This window comes from Convolutriloba macropyga, chromosome 15, assembly GCF_964194025.1.
Source record: "Convolutriloba macropyga chromosome 15, txConMacr16.3, whole genome shotgun sequence".
Classification (NCBI taxonomy): domain Eukaryota; kingdom Metazoa; phylum Xenacoelomorpha; order Acoela; family Convolutidae; genus Convolutriloba; species Convolutriloba macropyga.
This window is the reverse complement of record NC_134482.1, coordinates 1,847,531-1,859,021: the sequence shown is the minus strand read 5'-3', so window position 1 is coordinate 1,859,021 and position 11,491 is coordinate 1,847,531.

Here is an 11,491-nt window from a genome sequence, read left to right as displayed (position 1 = left end):
AGCTTTGATCTTACATAAATTCAACGCATTCAACGCTAATCTTACATAAATTTGCGTTGAATTTTGCGTAGATCTTACATGTTTAGCGTTGAATTTTAGCGTAGATCTTACATATTTAGAGTTGAATTTAGCGTTGATCTTACATAAATTCAACGCATTCAACGCTAATCTTACAAAATTTTTCGTTGAATTTTGGCGTAGATCTTAAATATTTAGCGTTGAATTTTAGCGTTGATCTTACATAAATTCAACGCATTCAACGCTAATCTTACATAAATCTGCGTTGAATTTTGCGTAGATCTTACATGTTTAGCGTTGAACTTTAGCGTAGATCTTACATATTTAGCGTTGAATTTAGCGTTGATCTTACATAAATTCAACGCATTCAACGCTAATCTTACATAATTTTTGCGTTGAATTTTAGCGTAGATCTTACATATTTAGTGTTGAATTTTATCCTTGATCTTACATAAATTCAACGCATTCAACGCTAATCTTACATAATTTCGCGTTGAATTTTGGCGTAGATCTTACGTATTTAGCGTTGAATTTTAGCGTTGATCTTACATAAAATCAACGCATTCAACGCTAATCTTACATAATTTTGCATTTTATAGCGTTGACACCTCAGCCCGGGTAACTTTATTTAGTGTGTAGATTGCGGGATTTTAGAAATAATTATTTGTAGGAACTTTGTCAAATAAATGAGCACTGTCATTTTCAAGATATACTGTCCTATTCAAACATAAATTGAGTTCTACTATTTTGAATTGCCCTTTTGTCAGAAATTCAAGTAGCCTGGACATGTATTAGGGAATGGCCCGATCAGAGGGAAAGGTCTGTAGATTGGGTCTAATCAGAGGGAGGCTCGGCCGCTCTTTATCCGCGCAAAGGAGTTAGGGTTATCGACAGTCGCTCAAGTTTTGATTGATCAGAAGTCTGTTTAGAGGACTGTTTCTGGACAGGACGCCCGGGCCGAGGTGTCAAGGCAAAAAAATGCAAAATTATGTAAGATTGGCGTTGAATGCGTAAAATTTATGCAAGATCTACGCCTGAGCGTACATCTTACATAAAATCAACGCATTCAACGCTAATCTTACATCATTTTGCGTTGAATTTTAGCGTAGATCTTACATATTTAGCGTTGAATTTTAGCGTAGATCTTACATATTTAGCGTTGAATTTGGCGTTGATCTTACATAAATTCAACGCATTCAACGCTAATCTTACATAATTTTGCGTAGAATTTTGGCGTAGATCTTACATATTTAGCGTTGAATTTTAGCTTTGATCTTACATAAATTCAACGCATTCAACGCTAATCTTACATAAATTTGCGTTGAATTTTGCGTAGATCTTACATGTTTAGCGTTGAATTTTAGCGTAGATCTTACATATTTAGAGTTGAATTTAGCGTTGATCTTACATAAATTCAACGCATTCAACGCTAATCTTACATAATTTTGCGTTGAATTTTGGCGTAGATCTTACATATTTAGCGTTGAATTTTAGCGTTGATCTTTCATAAATTCAACGCATTCAACGCTAATCTTACATAAATTTGCGTTGAATTTTGCGTAGATCTTACATGTTTAGCGTCGAACTATAGCGTAGATCTTACATTCTTAGCGTTGAATTTAGCGTTGATCTTACATAAATTCAACGCATTCAACGCTAACCTTACATAATTTTGCGTTGAATTTTGGCGTAGATCTTACATATTTAGCGTTGAATTTTAGCTTTGATCTTACATAAATTCAACGCATTCAACGCTAATCTTACATAAATTTGCGTTGAATTTTGCGTAGATCTTACATGTTTAGCGTTGAATTTTAGCGTAGATCTTACATATTTAGCGTTGAATTTAGCGTTGATCTTACATAAATTCAACGCATTCAACGCTAATCTTACATAATTTTGCGTTGAATTTTGGCGTAGATCTTACATATTTAGCGTTGAATTTTAGCTTTGATCTTACATAAATTCAACGCATTCAACGCTAATCTTACATAAATTTGCGTTGAATTTTTCGTAGATCTTACATGTTTAGCGTTGAATTTTACCGTAGATCTTACATATTTAGAGTTGAATTTAGCGTTGATCTTACATAAATTCAACGCATTCAACGCTAATCTTACATAATTTTGCGTTGAATTTTGGCGTAGATATTACATATTTAGCGTTGAATTTTAGCGTTGATCTTACATAAATTCAACGCATTCAACTCTAATCTTACATAAATTTGCGTTGATTTTTGCGTAGATCTTATATGTTTAGCGTTGAACTATAGCGTAGATCTTACATTCTTAGCGTTGAATTTAGCGTTGATCTTACATAAATTCAACACATTCAACGATAACCTTACATAATTTTGCGTTGAATTTTGGCGTAGATCTTACATTCTTAGCGTTGAATTTAGCGTTGATCTTACATAAATTCAACGCATTCAACGCTAACCTTACATAATTTTGCGTTGAATTTTGGCGTAGATCTTACATATTTAGCGTTGAATTTTAGCTTTGATCTTACATAAATTCAACGCATTCAACGCTAATCTTACATAAATTTGCGTTGAATTTTGCGTAGATCTTACATGTTTAGCGTTGAATTTTAGCGTAGATCTTACATATTTAGCGTTGAATTTAGCGTTGATCTTACATAAATTCAACGCATTCAACGCTAATCTTACATAATTTTGCGTTGAATTTTGGCGTAGATCTTACATATTTAGCGTTGAATTTTAGCTTTGATCTTACATAAATTCAACGCATTCAACGCTAATCTTACATAAATTTGCGATGAATTTTGCGTAGATCTTACATGTTTAGCGTTGAATTTTAGCGTAGATCTTACCTATTTAGCGTTGAATTTAGCGTTGATCTTACATAAATTCAACGCATTCAACGCTAATCTTACATAATTTTGCGTTGAATTTTGGCGTAGATCTTACATATTTAGCGTTGAATTTTAGCGTTGATCTTACATAAATTCAACGTATTCAACGCTAATCTTACATAAATTTGCGTTGAATTTTGCGTAGATCTTACATGTTTAGCGTTGAACTTAAGCGTAGATCTTACATATTTAGCGTTGAATTTAGCGTTGATCTTACATAAATTCAACGCATTCAACGCTAATCTTACATAATTTTGCGTTGAATTTTGCTGTAGATCTTACACATTTAGTGTTGAATTTTATCGTTGATCTTACATAAATTCAACGCACTCAACGCTAATCTTACATAATTTTGCGTTGAATTTTGGCGTAGATCTTACATATTTAGCGTTGAATTTTAGCGTTGATCTTACATAAATTCAACGCATTCAACGCTAATCTTACATAAATTTGCGTTGAATTTTGCGTAGATCTTACATGTTTAGCTTTGAACTTAAGCGTAGATCTTATATATTTAGCGTTGAATTTAGCGTTGATCTTACATAAATTCAACGCATTCAACGCTAATCTTACATAATTTTGCGTTGAATTTTGGCGTAGATCTTACGTATTTAGCGTTGAATTTTAGCGTTGATCTTACATAAAATCAACGCATTCAGCGCTAATCTTACATAATTTTGCATTGAATTTTGGCGGAGATCTTACATATTTAGCGTTGAATTTTAGCGTAGATCTTACATATTTAGTGTTGAATTTTATCGTTGATCTTACATAAATTCAACGCACTCAACGCTAATCTTACATAAGTTCGCGTTGAATTTTGGCGTAGATCTTACGTATTTAGCGTTGAATTTTAGCGTTGATCTTACATAAAATCAACGCATTCAACGCTAATCTTACATAATTTTGCATTGAATTTTGGCGTAGATCTTACATATTTAGCGTTGAATTTTAGCGTAGATCTTACATATTTAGCGTTGAATTTTGCGTTGATCTTACATAAGTTCAACGCATTCAACGCTAATCTTTTCAAATCACTCTTTAGTCCTCTTTTATAGTGCAAAATCTGTTTCAGACCAATTTACGATTTCAGAACTTTTCCAAGTTTTTTTTTCAAAAAATCAATTTTTTTCATTGTTTTGAACCCTATATTGCAAAGGTGAGAAACATGAGGTCAGAAAAAAAATCATTTTTAGTGCTCTTTGATAGTGCAAAATCCAATTCAGGCCATTTTACGAGTTCAAGTTTTCAAGTTTTTTTTTCAAAAATTAATTTTCTTACTGTTTCGATCCCCTATACTGCACAGGTGAGAAAAGTGAAGTCAGCAAAAAATCACTTTTTAGTGTTCTTTTATAGTGCAAAATCCATTTCAGAGCATTTTAGGAATTCAAATTGTTTTCAAAACTTTTAAAAAAATTAAAATTTTCCCAGTACGCCTCACATGATAAATGCGTTGAATATGCTAAGTTAAGTACTACGCAAAAACAACGCAAAATATGTAAGATCTACGCTAAATTCAACGCAAAATATTTAAGATCTACGCTTTATAAGAACTGTGGCTCTTAAGGAAACCAAGGTACTGTGGCACAATGGTAGAAGAGGCGACAAGCAAACAAGAGGTCAGCAGTTCGAGTCCCATACGCAACTGGACGTAAATAGTTCAAGTGGACGCTTTGTTTTTTTGTGAGATCAACGCTAAATTCAACGCTAAATATGTAAGATCTACGCTAAATTCAACGCTAAATATGTAAGATCTACGCTAAATTCAACGCTAAATATGTAAGATCTACGATAAATTCAACGCTAAATATGTAAGATCTACGCTAAATTCAACGCTAAATATGTAAGATCTACGCTAAATTCAACGCTAAATATGTAAGATCTACGCTAAATTCAACGCTAAATATGTAAGATCTACGCTAAATTCAACGCTAAATATTTAAGATCTACGCTAAATTCAACGCTAAATATGTAAGATCTACGCTAAATTCAACGCTAAATATGAAAGATCTACGCTAAATTCAACGCTAAATATGTAAGATCTACGCTAAATTCAACGCTAAATATGTAAGATCTACGCTAAATTCAACGCTAAATATGTAAGATCTACGCTAAATTCAACGCTAAATATGTAAGATCAGCGGCAACTAGCGTTGACAAGTCGGAAAATTCACCGCAATTTTCTTACATAATTTTGCGTTGAATGCGTTGAATTTTTGTCTTCAAATTCAACGCATTCAACGCAAAATTATGTAAAAAAATTGCGGTGAATTTTCCGACTTGTCAACGCTAGTTGCCGCTGATCTAACATAATCTCGGCCCGGGCGTGATAAATGATAGTTTCTCTGGTGCTGAAGCAGGATCAGCTAGACAACGTAGCATAGAGGTGCAGAGAAGAAGTAATTGTCAATTAAAATTTTAAATTGATTAGAAAAACGAACCTTTTCGAATATTGCGTTCATTGTCGAGTTCAACAATCAAACAAAAATGAATTTCAAAGTCTATAAATTTTTTTTTGACGCTATATATCGAATTCTAAGAAATTTAAAAAAAAATAACGACGAATTTATGGAACTATTTACAGCTAAAATCATATATAAAAAGTTTATTTACATTCCTTACACAGTAATTACTTCAGTCTTTATTCCGGGGTTTTTGAGATAACTGGGTATATTGTTTTCTCTTCCTGAAAGAGATTTTTATTTTCATTCCGATCTGTTGTTATCCTTTACTGGTTGGGTTGACAAAATTGCGAATTAACATGTACCAGAATAATTTTTGAATTTCAAAAGTCAACTTTTTTGCATTTCAGCTGAAACTTCAATGTCAATTACCGCCACCGTAGCTCATCGCGCTAGTTAGTTGCGGTTTCAACTTGTTCATATAGATTTCTTCTTTTTTCATCAGTTTATCTTTCAGGCGAAATAAATCTCGAATCTCTCATTCAATATTATGCACTGTATCACAACATTCAATGAGGTGTTGTACCACGGGGAAATTTTCATTTGATGCTCCGGAATTCCATTGGTAACATGTTGGCAGGTTTGGAAAACATAGATTGAACTACAACCATTACGAGTATTACTATATACCACAAGCGATTTCAAATTTTTATCAAAAGATGACTTCAGGGTTTGCAAGCAAGTTCTTAATTCTGTCCATGTGAAAATGATCTGCTTATAAAACAATTTTTTCAGTCTCATTGCAAAAGTTTGAGAAAAATTTCCTCTGTTTTGAACGAAAAGCATCGGTTTTAGCTCATTTTTGTTGAGCCTTTTAATTGTTTTGAGACGTTGTTCGTTTTTGGGGGGCTCTGGGGTATCCTTTGCCTTCGTGACTATATTATCCAACGTCTCATTAACAAAACTGGAAGACCACTCAGTTGGATACTGATTTTCAGTCCAGATGTCTTGATTTTCCTTGAGAGCTGTATCAAAGGATTGCCAGTCACTGGTTGCATTGAAAGTTCTATTTACCGTCCCCTGAATTACATTTTTTTATTTTAAAATGTTGCACAACTACGAAAATTCAGGATTAAACCGGTTTCAGGAGCTTTTTGATACCAATGACGGGTAATTTTTTTCAACGTTTATGTTTATGTTCAAATTTAGGAAAGCCAGGTCTCCATTACCGTTGATTACCGTTGAATGTCTCAAGAGTGAGTTGTAAGTTTTTGTGAAGTGATCTGGCATGCTCAAAGTATTCTGGAGGGTTCCCCCTTGACAGTGCACACTATGCCATCCATATACCTCTTGAAAAATTTTATTTCCTGTGTCTCCTCTGCTGTACTGCTGTAACTTTATCCGCACTATGAGACCAGATCAAATCAGTTTCCTGCATCTTTTTTTTAAATCTGTGTCAGTGATACCTTGGCATTTTGCATGAAACCAGTGTTTGCACAATTTGCATTTAACAGCTTTCCCTGGGAAATTGACGCGTCAATAAGATTCTTGCACATCCCCTTCATGATGGGAGTTCTGTTCTCGTTTCCTTCAATTGGTTTCTGCAAGGATTTTTTGAACGATTGCTTCCACAAATTCGCCAAAAAAACTGCCAGCGAAGTACCAATGGCTAAACCATCCGATGGATTGTACCACAATCTTTTACACTTAAAGTGAACATCGTTACAGCTATTCTCAAAAAACTCTTCAACGCTGACCTGGGAATATCAGGAACCTGGACACTGGAGTACAGGTCCTTAAGCGCAACTTCAATTGCATCCCCAATTGGTACCTTGGTGCACAAGATTTTAATTTCGAGAGATACTACTAGCTTATCTTTCTCAAAAACGGTTGCCTCTAGAACGGTTTTGGCATCATTCGATTTTGCCTGTAGATTTGCACCTGTTAACTTCTGGAAAGAGGAAGACAGAAATTTATTGAGGTTCTCCTAACTGCTACCGGATGTTGACAGAACAGTTCGAAGCGGCGTACCGTTTTTGTGTACTTTGGCAAGACTGACTGGTTGCCATCCAGTTGTGCTGAGCCTGTGATAAATCATCTTATTTGTCATTTTCTGCTTCATTGTTTGATGCAGACTGCTGTTTGTTTTTCAGCTCAGTTTCTCAGTTTTTATGGTTAGATCGTCATTTCCTCCATTGCGAGCCGCAAATTGACTGGCACTAACGATTTCATTTAGTTCATCCAAATATGTTTTCTTTTTCATAACATAAAAACCACACCCTTTATCAAATGGTACGGCTAGTAGTTTTTGATCTTTCAACGAATAACCAACAGTCAAAACCAGCATACAGGATCGAATACTGGCTAAACTGAACAAATAACTGCGAATTATCAAGAAATCAACACTTCTCGCTCTGAGCAGAAACTTGCAAGCTACCTTAATGAATGAATCTCTCACCACAGTCATTAGTCAAGGCGACTTAGGAATTATATTGAACCGTAACCTCTCCTGGTGCAAAAACTGCACCCGACGGCCAAGCAAAGCGATGAACGTTCTGATTCAGATAGATCAAGCAAAGTCTCTCGCAGAAATGCTCATTCTCCACTAAAATAAACGCTCATACCGGCCACGTATTGCCCATTGTAACCTACGCCTCTCAGACATGGATGCCAAACAAGCAAGTTTTGAGCAACTAAAGATTTTCCAAAAGCTGGCCACTCGGTGGATTTTTGGGACCGACAAAGGCTGCTACAAGAGATTAATGCAGCTGAAAATCCTACCGCTCAGTCTCTACATTGAAATTCACAGTGTCCTAATGCTGCTAGCCATGCTCCAGAACATATATGAAATCGAGATCCTAAAAGCCAAGCAAATTGCCGCTAACCTCACAAGACACTTCCAGAGAGGTGAGCTAGCAATAGCTAAAACGAGGCTGCAATATTCCGATGATTTCTTCGCCTGAATTATGAGACTCTACAACTGCCTTATCCGCGACTGTCCTAGCGTTTAAGAAACACCCCTGCAGATGGACTCTAACTGACATTTATGTTTATGTTAACCTATCTATGTCAAAAGGAAGTACATCCAGAAAAACAAATGCCCATAGAGACACTTATGCAGATGCGGAAACTGCAACATGTTTGAAAAGTTATCCTTTCGCTACTTTGTGACCCAACCGCTATAACGAATGCTTTGATTTATAGTCACAATTTACAATCAGTACAGAAAAGTCAGAAACGATGCCAATCAATTAATATCGTGTTCCTTCTGGCGAGATAGATATTTAGAAAGCTATATAAAACCAAACTGCAAAAGTGTTCTTCGAAAAATTAAGCTATAGAAAGCTACTATGTAAAAAAATTTCAGCCCTCTAACTAAATAGTGCTAAAAGTTGATCAAAAATTTATAAATTACACGAACGTTTTCTTAACAAATTGCTGTGTTAAGTAAATATTTACAGATTTGCATTTATATATATATATATATATATATATATATATATATATATATAGCAACTTGTTTTGATTATCAATTTACATTTTTGAACTTTTCTAAATTTTTTTACAGGTTGCAAATATATAGTTTGTTAAAAAAATATAAGTATAAATTTGAAAATTTTAGAATCAGTCTTTTTTCGTATGAGTTTTTAATAGGAGATTTTTGTTTTTATCCACAAAATAACGTTGCTCGAATGGCCATTCGAAAATCTTCAAGCAGAACATGCATTCTGCACTTAAAATTTGTGTGTTAGTTTCCTACTTTTGTACTAGTCCCGCATGTTCAGTAGTTGCTTGCGTCTACTAATGTGTAGAGCTTCTATGATCATAAGTTTTTCGCTATCCTGATACTGATCAATTATCTTATAATTAAAGGCCATCAGATCCCCACAGCATTCCACTACATTTTGTCCCACCGATGATTTATTTTTTTGATGTTCAGAAACTCTCGTTGCCAAATGTCGACACGTTTGTCCGACATAGGTGGAACTACATCCAAAAAAATCAATTCGTAGGCCACATGAGACTTCAGATTGCTATAAAAAGTAGATTTCAGGGATGATAGGCAAGTAAATTGTTTTCACGTTGTAAATATGGTCGTCAAATCGCACGTTTTTTTCCAATTTTTGCTTGAATTGAACGCTGATGTTACCTCGATACTGCAAGAAAAATAATGGTTTCACACCTTTCGCAGGCATTTTTTGTCCCCTCAGTTGTACCTTCTCGCCTCCATTTTTCAATTGAGGTTTTCCTATAATTTTATGTAAAACATCGTTGATTATCTTGGAAGTCCAATTTTCAAGGTATTGGTTTATAGCCAAATACTTTCATTTTCCTTCAGAGCGTTGTCAAAATTTTTCCATGCGCCAGTAATTCTAAAATCGCCCGGAACTGTCCCATCTACAGCGTTCTTTTTATGTCGAATTAATGCACAGCTACGGAAATTCTACACAACTCCCGTATCGGTTGGTTTCTTGTACCACTCGCAATTAAATTGTTTACAGCTATTTACACTGATGTTCATGTCTAAAAAGGCAAAATTACCATTTTTGTCAGGTTTTTCCACTGTGAATTTTGATTTCCTATAAAGGATGTTTGCTTTTCTGAGTAAGGTGTCCGGTTCACCATTTACAGTGCAAATTACATCGTCTGCGAATCTTAAGAATAATCGTCTTTCAGTTTCCGGTTCACTATCTAATTTGTTAATCTTCTACCATTTACAGCAGTACCACATCCTGTCCTTCATTTTGGCGTAAAATTGATAATCAAAACTTTTGCATTTTGCAAGGAACCCATTTTCATATATCTAATATTCGACTCCTTTTCTTCTATATGTGACTCTACGGTTGCATTCAGGGCAGGCCTCCAGATCATTTCTAGGGATCTTATTAATGATCTCTTTCTTTGACTTGATCTGATGATCAAATGATTTCATCCAAATGTTTGCCACAGTTACTGCAAATGATGCTCCCATTACTAAGCCATCCACTTGACGAAACCATCTGTCATTGCATTTAAAACAGACAATTGTCACAGCTAGCTCAAGATTGTTTTCAAAGTCAATCTTGAGATCTCGGGGACGTGGTCACTAGAGTGTAGTCTCCTCAAGGCTATTTCAATTGTTTCATTAACAGGGACATTTGTATATAGGCACTTCACATCCAAAGAAACGATGCTCTCATCAGGCACCAATATAATGGATTCTAGTTTTTTCCGTGCATTGAGTGTTGACGTCTTCATGTTAGCCGATACTTTATTAACGAGTTGTGAGAGGAATTTATTCAAATTGTAATAACTACTTCCCGGTATAGACAACACTGGGCGTAAACGAATTCCATTCTTGTGCTCTTTTGCTAGGCCATAAAATCTCGCGGGTTCTGCTTCGGTTGAACGCAATTTTGGATAATATTTTTTGCTTAATAAAGAGCTCTTTTTCATATCAAGCAACGCGTTGTTGTTGTATCATTCAATCTTTAGACAATGTTTTCCCCCCGCACTAGCAATTTCTTGAAATTGGGTGAAATCAAGAGCATCCGCCAGTTTTTTGTGAAATGATTGCTTCTTCATCACACAAAATCCCGTGCCCTTATCAAAAGGTAGAGTCACGATGTTGTTATCATTAGAAAATTTTGCCACCCTCACAACCCCTCTGTCGGCTGCTGTTTTTCTAACATTTTTAGCGTACCATTTGCAGAGGCTTCAATTCCTCACAGTTTCTCACCTTCAGTTCCGCTTTCTCGGAGCGTGCGAACCAGTTTGTCTATATCTACCAAATAGTGCACCCCGTTGAATTTGTCGCGGATTGGATATTTTGGGCCGTAGGACAGAAGATCTGTCACAAAAGTTGGTAAGCTAAGGTCGTCATATATTCTGATGGAATCAAAACTTTGTTCCTATGAGGGCTTGTCCTGATGTACAGACAGCTTTTTAAATTTTGCATCCAACCCTAGTTTATGTTCTAGTCTAATTTTCCGTATAGATAATGGTATGGTGAAGGCTACATAACCGAGCAACTTTTCTTTCAGAGCCTGTCACAGGTCACTCCTACTACTGTCAGCCCTTGCGTCAAGGTTCACCTTATTTTCTTTTGCTTTGTTTAGTTCCGTTTTAAGTAGCCTAAATTGAAAACCACGTGCGGCCTGATGAGAGAAAACATATTTTCTTGGAACACGAAATTTTCAAAAGTCTGGCATAAC